This window comes from Bubalus kerabau, chromosome 3 (genome assembly GCF_029407905.1).
Source record: "Bubalus kerabau isolate K-KA32 ecotype Philippines breed swamp buffalo chromosome 3, PCC_UOA_SB_1v2, whole genome shotgun sequence".
Classification (NCBI taxonomy): Eukaryota; Metazoa; Chordata; class Mammalia; order Artiodactyla; family Bovidae; genus Bubalus; species Bubalus kerabau.
Genome location: NC_073626.1, coordinates 29,786,379 through 29,797,710, shown reverse-complemented (window position 1 = coordinate 29,797,710; position 11,332 = coordinate 29,786,379).

The following is an 11,332-nucleotide window of genomic DNA, read 5'->3' as shown; positions in this document are numbered from 1 at the left end:
CAAGTTTAGTTCTGAATCAATCCTGCTGAGTGGGAAGCAGAAGGGGCTGTTTGGTTCTCATTTTAAAGAAGACTTTCAAAGAGCACGTTAGATGATTTGTGCAGAATAATACAAACAATGAAGTTTGCCATTGCTGTTAAACTTTCCTTACACACTGCCAAACATGTTTGTATGAGAGGAATTTGTAAATCAGTTCTTTCAGGGAACATACGCACATAAGCGATCTGTCCTTTACTGCTTTTTCTCATATCTTTCTTTCCCTTCCTCTGTTTCTGCCTCCAAAATGTTACAAACCCTCAAACCCTAAAATACACAGTAACACAGATGAAATATAAAACTTATTCTGTTACTTAATTCTCAACAATCCAATAAAGCAATTTTTTTTCCAAGTTAACTGAAGAAAAAAATAGAATAAAAATCTTCTGAACTATAGTACGTTGATATATACACACAAGTTAGCATTTATATCCCTTACACTATATCTCTACATCTTTTCCTAGGGGAAAATTTTAGGGGGGTGTTGTGAATGCTCATTATCTTAATTGTTATGATAATTTTGCAGATATATACTCGCATGTACCTCAAAAAACTGTCATAAAAGTTTAAGAAAGACCAAAAAAATTATTTCACACCAATCAAACAATTGGAATTGATAATTCAGATTTTGTCTTTCAAGTCTTTTTTCTTATGTATAAATTCAATATTCAGATTTATCCATAATATCCATAATACATACAAAAATTGTATCCTGTTTCCCCCAGAATTTCTATTATTATATATTCCTTATGATCATTGTTTTGATAATGTGAATAACCTGTAATTAGCTTAAGATTTTGACTAAGTCTGATTTTAAGCTTTAATATTTTTCTCTACAAGTACTGTTATGTTATTATAAATATTTTAAAACAAATATCCTGCCATTTTTAGGATATTTTTCATAAATTATCATAGGATTTGAGCTTCAGAATTTGAAATTGATTGAAATTCTTGCACTTTTTTCTTTTGACATTATTCAAAATTAATATTAATCTAAGTAAACCTGATACATAATAAGTGCTCAATAAATATTTATTAAATAAATTATATTTTGTACAGTTGAAATAATTGCCTATTTCAGACACACACAATCTGTTAATTAATAAATGTGATATAATAAAAGTCATACTGATCCTGGAGTTTAAATACTAATGATTTGTCCTTGGTTCTCTTATTAGCTCTAACACCAATAAATCCACAAATTCTCTGAAAATCAATTTGTTTTTGCTTAGAATGAAATCCAACATGTTGGAGATATAGATGGCTTTCAAATTTATAGAGTACAAGAGACAACCAACTCTTGAGAGTTAACTACTACTGTTATTTTTGGAATGCTGCAATTTGCTCGGTGGACTTTATAATCCAAACTTAAAAGCCATGCCATATTATACAAAAGGGTTATAATTCTGATAGATAGCTTTTGAAGACATACAGTATCCCCCATATTATTGAAAATAGATAAATAGAACCTGGATATTTTATATACAGATGTAGTATCTTCTGTCATAAGTAGGTAAAAAATTATTGGTTTATAATGACACATAAGGAATTTGATACAATTGATGATTTAATGCTAGATATTATATCCTGTACAAGAACTGAAAACAACTTATAAAGAAGCTTATCATGACCTCTTGAGACTGTTTAGGGGATAGTCAGTGTGATCTGGGATTATTGTTACCTTAACATGTTAGGCTCCTCCAAAGAACTTTGGTTGATGTTAAGGGCAACTAAGCTAAAGGGACATGCAAATTTTTGAGCCTAAGTTTTGGCTTGGGTCTATGAATAAGTAGAATGTGTGCATTCAACATAAAGCTCCTCAGAGATCAAGGGTACCAGGAAAATGGGAGGCTACCTTTACTTAAAGTTCAAATATTCATTTGGAGAAACAGTCAAAACAGAAAGATAAAGGTTAACACTTGGGCATCAGTGATATAGTAAGAATTTTAGAATGAGGATTGGATTCAGGTAATTATACATGTATCCTTGTTGGCCTGAAATTTTTATGAATGTACTGATTTTGGGCTCTGGAGTAGCCCTTAGAGTCTGATGCTTGGGTTAAGGTACTAGAAAGCAACAGGCATCAGGTGGAGATTTTGGCAAGCAGAGATTCTGGCAAAATGATCAATGTGCAGAAATAAATAGAACTGGAGAGCATGACTCAGAGGTTGAGTAGAGGTTGTAGGGGTGGAAAAAATAAGTGGACCTAGGGTAAGAGACTCTAGGGACCCACTGAGACTTATCCACTGGAGAATTAATACAGGAAAAGTTTCAGGACCAGGGCCAAACCTCCAGAATGATCTAAATGATTCTCTATTGACTGGAGGTCTGAAAATCTACGTATAACAAGGCCATTGTAACTATGAAATTCCATTTCCTTTACTTAGGTAAAGGCAGTTTTTTTCTGAACAGAAGTATTACAGAAGCAGCTGACATATCACCTCACTAACTTTAGCTTCAGTCCCTCCTTAACACAATTATTTCATAAGCAATAGACAATTTTAAGCCCAAACTCTTAAAGTCTCTTCTGATATTAGAAACTTGATACACTTTAAAAAATTAATTTTCCCTACATTTCTGTTTCAGATTGTAGGTCTTATTAACAAATAAACAGAACTTGGCTATTTGTCACTTAATTTGGTAGGAGGAAAGATCAAAAATGAAGGAAAACACTAAGGAGAACCAAGTCCTGCCCTCTGGCATGCCCTTGGGAATTCATTCTCATATATAGATTAAATTGCTAGACCATGTCCTGCTCAGAAAGTACTTACAAGAACAGTCTCTTCCTTCCTTCAACCGAAGAGTTCATAAGAATGAACTCTACCAAATTAGGTCACCAGTCCTTTTTATTTTCTTTACCTCAGTGAATTTGTGAATTTAAAAATAATAGCCACCACCAAAAGTAATATTCATATAATAGTTTCAGCACTCAAGAAAATGCCTAATTCTTTCGAGTAACTCCCAAGAGTAAGAATCATTCTGATTTCCATAATTTAATCAACTTTATAAGCTTACATAGACAGAATATAGTTAGCATATAAACATTTTCACTTAATATTATGCCTATGAAATCCATCCATGTTGCATGTAAAGAAGTTTATTTTTGCTAATAACTAGGTAGTATGCAGGAATTAGAATTATTTATTATTAACTAACATTTGGTTTGTTTTCAGTTTAGAGCTATTACAAATAAAATTTCTATGGACACTTTTCTGTATGCCTTCTGGTACATATTATTATTTACTTTTTGGGGACATAGAAATGGAATTATTGGGTTATACTATATACATATGTTTTCCTTCATCAAGTACTATCAAATATTTTTCCAAAGGGGTTGTAGAAATATGTACTTTTATGCTTCTACCAGCTTCATATCCTCACCCATACTTGGTATTATTAAAAAAAAATACTCATTACGTTTATGTTTCATCATGGTTTTTAATTTGTATTTGTCTACTTACTAATGATATGGAACACATTTTTATATAATTGTCAGCCACTTCCATATTATCTTCTGTGAAGTGTCTGTCAGACTTTTCACTCTGTTATAATTAGGTTGGCTGCATTTTTCTTATTGATTTGTAAGAATTCTCTACATATTCTTGATATAAAGTATTTGTCAAATATACATACTGTAAATCTTTTCTCTTAGTCTGGGAAATGGGTTGCCATTTCCTTCTCCAGTGGATCTTCCCAACCCAGTGATTGAACCTGTATCTCTTTTGCCTCCTGCATTGGCAGGTAGATTCTTTACCACTGAGACAACTGGGAATCCCACTAATGGCACCACCCTAGATAAATGGACCAGTGTAATATAATGGGATATGTAAACAGGATTGCATAAACTGTTAATGTGTTTTATGGTTTAACTGTTTTAAATCCATGCCTGTTTACTCCTCAGGTAAAATATGAAACTAGCCTGCCTTCAGTTATAAAAGAGCCAGAGGGCCACTGCCTTATGACGGGCTGGTTGCTTTGGAAGCCGTATCACAGTTCCTGAAATAAAAGATGCCTGCCTTGGCGCTTTAAGATGTGTATAACCACGTGGTGTTTGGCCCTACATGAAAATTAATTTCTTCTTAGTCTTGCTACAAGAAATTCTGGAGAATGATCTGAATAAGTAATATTACACTTGTATAGTATGTCTAAGTTTATTAAAAGCATGGAAATAACTAATACTTAATTTTCTTTTCCCCAAAGTGGTTATACCATATTTTTTTAAACTTTTTAATTGAAGTATAGCTAATTTACAATGTTGTGTTGATTTCTGTTTATACAGCAAAGTGATTCAGTTATATATATATGTACATTCTTTTTTATATTCTTTTCCATGATAGTTTATCACAGGATATTGAATATAGCTCCCTGTGCTAACAATAGGCTCTTGTTGTTTATTCATTCTATATGTACTAGTTTGCATCTTTTCACACCAAACTTCGTCTCTATACCTCCCCCACTCCCCTTCCTCTTTAGCAATCACAAGTCTGTTCTCCAACTAACATTTATATTACGATGAATGTTGTTAAGATAAGGCTGTACAGAATCTCTTATTTAACATTATGACGATGCTATTAAGTAGTCATGTATCATTAATCTCACTTGTCAGATAATTAAACCGACACTTAAAGACATACATAACTTACCCCAGTTCACACAGTTTGTCAGTGTTATGATGAGAACCAGATATTTGGCTGTACAGTATATTGCCTTTACACAGAACTCCACATGAGAGATTTGCTCTATGAGAAAGTCAGCTCAGTGAAAATGTTTACAAGAGAGTCAGAAATTTACAGTAGACAAGTGGCATGAACACATAATAATCAGAACTAATCTAGAGCCTGTGAAAACTACAAGTCACAATTGTGGATGCATTTCTCATTTGTAATCCAGATAACGTCATCTATGAACCTCACCAGTCTTAAACTGCCACACTTGGAACAAACTGCAGAGATTAGCTGCATGATTTAGCGGAGCCAGTATAGATAGCAGGACACTCAAAATGACCGCATGGCCCAGAAAAGAGAAGCAACTTATCGGCTTTCTTTGCATGCTTGCATCTTAGTAAATAAATATTTATTTAAATATTTACTAAGATGTTAATATGTGCCATGCCTTCCTCTAGACATACAGAAACCTAGAATAATCAAATACATAAACTGCTCACAATCTCCTGAAGTTTGCAATCTATCACCTGGTATAAAGTACATACAATGCATTCATGGCAACTGCACTATAAATGCCAGACAATTTGAAATTCTGGGAATGAAAAGAGAAGCAATCAGTTTTCCTAAGGAACATCTTGTACAACAGGAAAGCTACCTACAATATGAGAGCGTTCTAATAAAATTTTGTCTAATAAAAAATGTCCATGTCATTTGTCAGACATGACATGGATTAACTGCCTTGAAATGTCTGGAAATATTAAATACTAAAGTATTAAATACTGCATATGAGCCAGATAAGGACAAATACATAAGACTTTTAAAGCAAAGAAGGACATTGCTACACAGACAGAAATTATATGGGAGTGTATAAAATCAGTCTGAAACTAGGTATAATCAGATGCTTTTGTTTTATTGTTCTGAAAACTTGGAAAATGTTTGTTTACCTGAGCATCTTGCCACTTATATTGAAGTCTCTATATAGTATTATGTAAATGGAAGTCTGTCTATATATTATACACTTCCATTTATATTGGAAGTTTATTATCACTTTCTTCTTTGGAAGAAAGAAAACATTATTGTTTAATAAAAATATATTCCTTAGCTCTTTCTGAACAAGGTCAGTTGAATATCTACAAGGGAACAAAGTAAGGGAGATAAGGTAGATAGTGTATATAGTCTTGAGTTATTTTGTGTTATGTGTTGAGGTGGGGGAAATGAAATAAAAAAGAACAGGGATATGGAAGGCTCTTGAGACAGCATTCTCACTTTGCCAAAGAGTTGATAATGAACGCCTGGAAAACAGTTTGCGAGAAAGAATGACTAAATGTCATTCAAAACTTGCTCACCTCTAGCCATAAGAATTTGTTGTTGTTGCTGGAGATGGATGGTAGTAAGTTGGAAACATGCCAAAGCTTTTCTATAATTCTTCTAATATTTTGTAGACGGAGAAATTCACATCTCTGAAGTAAAACTCACAAATTATTGAGCATTTATTTTTCTTTCACATTGTAAAAAGAAGAGCCGGAAAAAGAATTCTGTTACTTCATCAAACCAGCATGGTTTATAGATTGGAAATGTATGATTTGTCATTTATGTCTTGCTACACTGCTGTTTAGAAAGAAGAGTGTTGATTCAACACCAAGTCAAGTGTTTATGGAAACTTAATTGCTTTGGTTTTATCTGTTGGTCCTGTCAACTCCTGGCATTGCTCTACCCAACACAATGCTGTCTGTATTTTTGTCACTGATGTCTTCATAAAGAGTTGCTATCCAGCTTAAAATATGGTTTTAAAAGAATTTGGGACGTGTTGGAAAGCACAGAATAACTTGATTTGCATATGAGTCCCATGTATGGATGCCAGTTGGCTGCTTCATTCACATCTTTCTTATTTTCATACATTGTCCTTTTTCTGTTTAAGCTTCTTAACATAGTATGAAATAATCTGCCATGACTTTTTTTTTTCCTAAAACAGAAAATCGAGACACATTGGTCTAACATATGATATAACAAAATGATAGAACAGAATAGAATTCGATTTATCACATAAAATCTTTGGGAGATAGATGAAGACTAATATGTTTATAAGCAAGCACATCATGTTTGTTAAAACATATGCATCTTAAAAAATTTAAAAACATCAATTGTTTACTTAATAATTGGCTACCAAAAATTTCAGAAAGCACAATAATTTTAAAACAGATAAATATAATGAAACCAAAAACCAAAAATAAAAAAACCATTTCTTCCTGACATATTTTTAGTGAGAGTGCTATTTCTAGCTAATTCATAAACTGGTCATCAATGCCATACAATGGATTCAATAATACTTGAACAGACTAGAAAGGCCTTTTGCACAAAGGAATAAATCTGTGATGAAACACTGGACTGAAAAATCTGGAGTGTTGGTAACTCAATTTAGTACTGCTCAGTTTGTTAGATGTGCCCACATTCATGAAATATATAATAAATAAACTACAAAACCATATATTTCATGGTTCAGTCAGTTCAGTCACTCAGTCGTGTCTGACTCTTTGCAACCCCATGAATCGCAGCACGCCAGGCCTTCCTGTCCATCACCAACTCCCGGAGTTCACTCAGACTCATGTCCATCGAGTCAGTGATGCCATCCAGCCATCTCATCCTCTGTCGTCCCCTTCTCCTCCTGCCCGCAATCCCTCCCAGCATCAGAGTCTTTTCCAATGAGTCAACTCTTCGCATGAGGTGGCCAAAGTACTGGAGTTTCAGCTTTAGCATCATTCCTTCCAAAGAAATCCCAGGGCTGATCTCCTTCAGAATGGACTGGTTGGCTCTCCTTGCAGTCCAAGGGACTCTCAAGAGTCTTCTCCAACACCACAGTTCAAAAACATCAATTCTTCGGCGCTCAGCCTTCTTCACAGTCCAACTCTCACATCCATACATGACTGCTGGAAAAACCATAGCCTTGACTAGATGGACCTTTGTTAGCAAAGTAATGGTTAGAAGAACATAACAAAAAAATTAGACTTGGTGTCCCATGTTTGGATTAGGTTAATGATTGATGTTCTCTGCTCAAGAAGCCTCCTTTTCTGTTCCAGTTCTTGGGTAGATAACATTTTCTTTTCTTTTATCATTCTTTTTGGAAAGTTAGTTGCACAGTCGTGTCTAACTCTTTGTGATCCCGTGGACTGTAGCCTACTCAGCTCTTCTGTCTGTGGAATTCTCCAGGCAAGAGTACTGGAATGGGTTGCCATTCCTTTTTTATATTCTTTTTTTTTCCTTTTTTATATTCTTATAACTGTGCTTATATCTGCTCTCACACAAAGCAAGACATGTTCCCTTTTATTAGAGCATTTACTTTAGAAAACTTGCAATTGTAAATTCTTTTTCTCCTCTTTGACTGTGAAACCTTTAGTACCCAGGAATCTCTTTCTCAAATACCTTGGAACCATACTTTGAAATGTAACCATCAAGGAAAATAGAGCCACTGCCTATGGGTCCCTGTGGGAGGATAGATGCCCAATTTCAATAAGCAACAATTAGTAAACACACTGTTGTAAATTACTAATCACATTAACTGACCTACCCCCTCATGTCCTCTAGTACTTTTCCATTAGTTCACGCCAGCATTTAAAATCCTCTGTCTTTTGTTTTAACAGAATCGAGTCCAATCTTTCTTTTCTCTTGCAATATAATCTTGACCCTTACTGCAACAGTCTTAAATACAGTTTTCCTTGATATTTTTAGCAAATGTTAGGTGAAATTTTTCTTTTCCACTATGTCTCTTATTATTCTCCATCAGTTCTTCTTCATTGTTTTATACTCCAGGTGAGAGTTTGTGAAGTCTTCATTTTAAGGAGACATCAGAGAATTGAATTAAGGTGAACTAAGAATGCATGGGGTTAGATTAACATTGAAAATGTCATCATCTTCCTATGGGAGCTTTCTTGGTGCTTCCCTGGAGCTTCCCTGGTGGCTCAGACAATAAAGAATCTGCCTTCAATGTAGGAGACCTGGATTAGATCCCTGAGTTGGGAAGATTCCCTGGAGAAGGGAATGGCTACCCACTCCAGTATTCTTGCCTGGAGAATTCCATGGACAGAGGAGCCTGGCAAGCTACAGCCCATGCAGTCCCAAAGAGTTAAGAGTTGAACACGACTGAGCACCTAACACTTTCACTTTTTCACTTTCCTACAGGAGCAGAATTTATCCCTCCCAACTTCAGACCTGACAAAAGTCCAGGGAGAGAAAGATTTCTTTTATATTCAGCATTAAGAGGAGGCTTGCACTGGCAGAGTAAAAAAGGAAAAAGAACAAGAGGATACAATTATTTTCAAGGAATATTGGGTAGGAAATACTTAAAGACAAGACAACAGAAGAAAGGTACAGGTCACTTAGAGAATCAGGAAAAAAGAAAGAGAGAGGTAGAGAAATTAGAAAATGTTAAATTCAAAAATGCAAAAAAGAAACAAAACTCCTTAAGCCTCCACTAAGTAAATCCCTAAGTTTTGTATATTATTGGTGCACAAAATATTTGAATGCAGAGGTGGGCTCCCCAGCTTCTCAATAGTTAGTAGAAAGATTAATCTTTCTCTCTAGATGTGTAGCCAGAGCAGATAACTCACCGAACTGGAGGTAGCATAACACATCACTCCTATTTACTTCCCCAATTGCCTCTCTTTCAGCAGCCTCCTCTAACCCTGGGAAATGGAGAACTATCCTACATGGGTTATATAGCATACTATTCAGTACTTCTAGATCTTAAATTTAGAATATGAATGAAAATATGACCTCTAACTTCTAGAAGCAAATAATTTGTGACTTATTTTAAGTATTTAGATTCTCTGTTAGGATGAACAGTAGAAAAGCCTGAAATAAATCTCTAATGTGCTATATTTCAATAATGTCAAATATTTGTGAAAGTACTGAATACACTATCAAATCCAGAATTCCTCAACAATTCTATATAGCTTTGGGGATATATTTCATATTATTAGTTAACAAATCACTTCCCTCAAAAGGTGATCCTACCTACTTCTTTGTTCTCACTTGCTTTCTTAACCATTTAGTCTTCATTTGGAAAGCTCTGCATTTGTTTGTTGAGTAAATCATTTGATAGCTGCTTCTGGTAGGGGTGGATAAGATAGCACAATGAACATATTTGTATAATATGCAAAATCATTTTTTTTCTCCCTTTTTAAAAACCTGTAAACTGAATTGGCTCTTTTTACTTTATAATGACTTTCCTTGTTTGTTGGCTTTGATATCTTTTATTCTTATGCTCAAAATATTTGCTGATCTATGACAGTCAGCTTATATTTAAGAGTGAAACAACACTACAGACGCTCACTGGGAAGCTCAATCTGTGAGGGTAGACTTAGCAGCAGGTAGACTTGACCATAGAGGAATCAAACATCAATGTAGCTTTTCTTTTAGAGATGACCCCAAGATACCCATGGATTTACCTGTCAGTCTGGTAAAGTGCACTGATGTAGAAGAGTCCTTACTGGGATTCTTAACCACAGGCATGGTTTTCTTTGCTCCTAAAGTGAATTCCAAATGACAATGAAGTTTTAAAGCCTATGACCCTCGTTTACTCTTTTTCCCCTCCTCTCTTCTGATTCCGTGTTTTCATTTTTATTTCTCATTCATCACAGCCACTAAGTGATTCCCCATTGGTGGGTGGAAGCAATCATTGATAATTCAGTTTTATCATCTGACCATTTGGTGTTCTTGGTTGATCAATGGTATTAATCTGATCTTCACTAGATGTGAGATGATGGAGAATGCAGTTTGTTAGTCATTTTCAATGATATTTCTGGTTGCCAGCTCAAAGAAATAAAGTTTATGCCTGCTGGGAAGGAATGTGCAAGGCTTTTGTGTCTGTTTACTTGTGATTTGTGGCTGAGGTTGTAGAACTGAAGCTATAAGCTCTCACGCATTTGTCTGCCTGGGAGCTAGTGTGTCTACAGTTAAGAAAACCCTGACTTTCCTTGTGTCAGTATAAAATGTTTTCCTACGTCCAGAAATTGCTAGTTAATTGTTGTAAAAGGGATGTACACAGCTGTAGAAAGTTGTGCTGTGTGAAAGACAAAGGCATATAGGACAGTTAAGGAGATAACTGAATTCAGCCTCCTGTGATAGGGAAACAGGAGAAGATCACCTGAAAGAAAGGGAGTCTGGAGTTTTACAGAGTCAAGTAAACAAAGGAATCATACACAAGTGTATGAGAGTCAGGAGGAAGGAGGGAAAGTGCCATGTTTCTGAATATGTAAGAGTAGGATAGTCCTTTGTGGCTAATCTTTTCTTGGAATCAGCACATGCTTGGGGATCTCTTGATAGTTGCTACTTTCTAGGAACATAGAATTCAGATACAGTTCCACATTGCCATTCAATTAATTTCTTCAAACGTTTGTGTTTGCCTGTCAATTCTTATCTTTCCACCTTTCATGTTTTTCTCGTTACAAAGGATTTAGGTAATTTTGATTAAGAGTTACAGCACAGAGAACTCTACTCAATGCTCTGTAGTGACCTAATTGGGGAGGAAATCCAAGGAAAATATGGAATATATGTATATGTATAGTAGATTCTGTCTTTGCTGGACAGCAGAAACTAACACAGAATTGTAAAGTACCATTTTTATTATTCTTCAATAA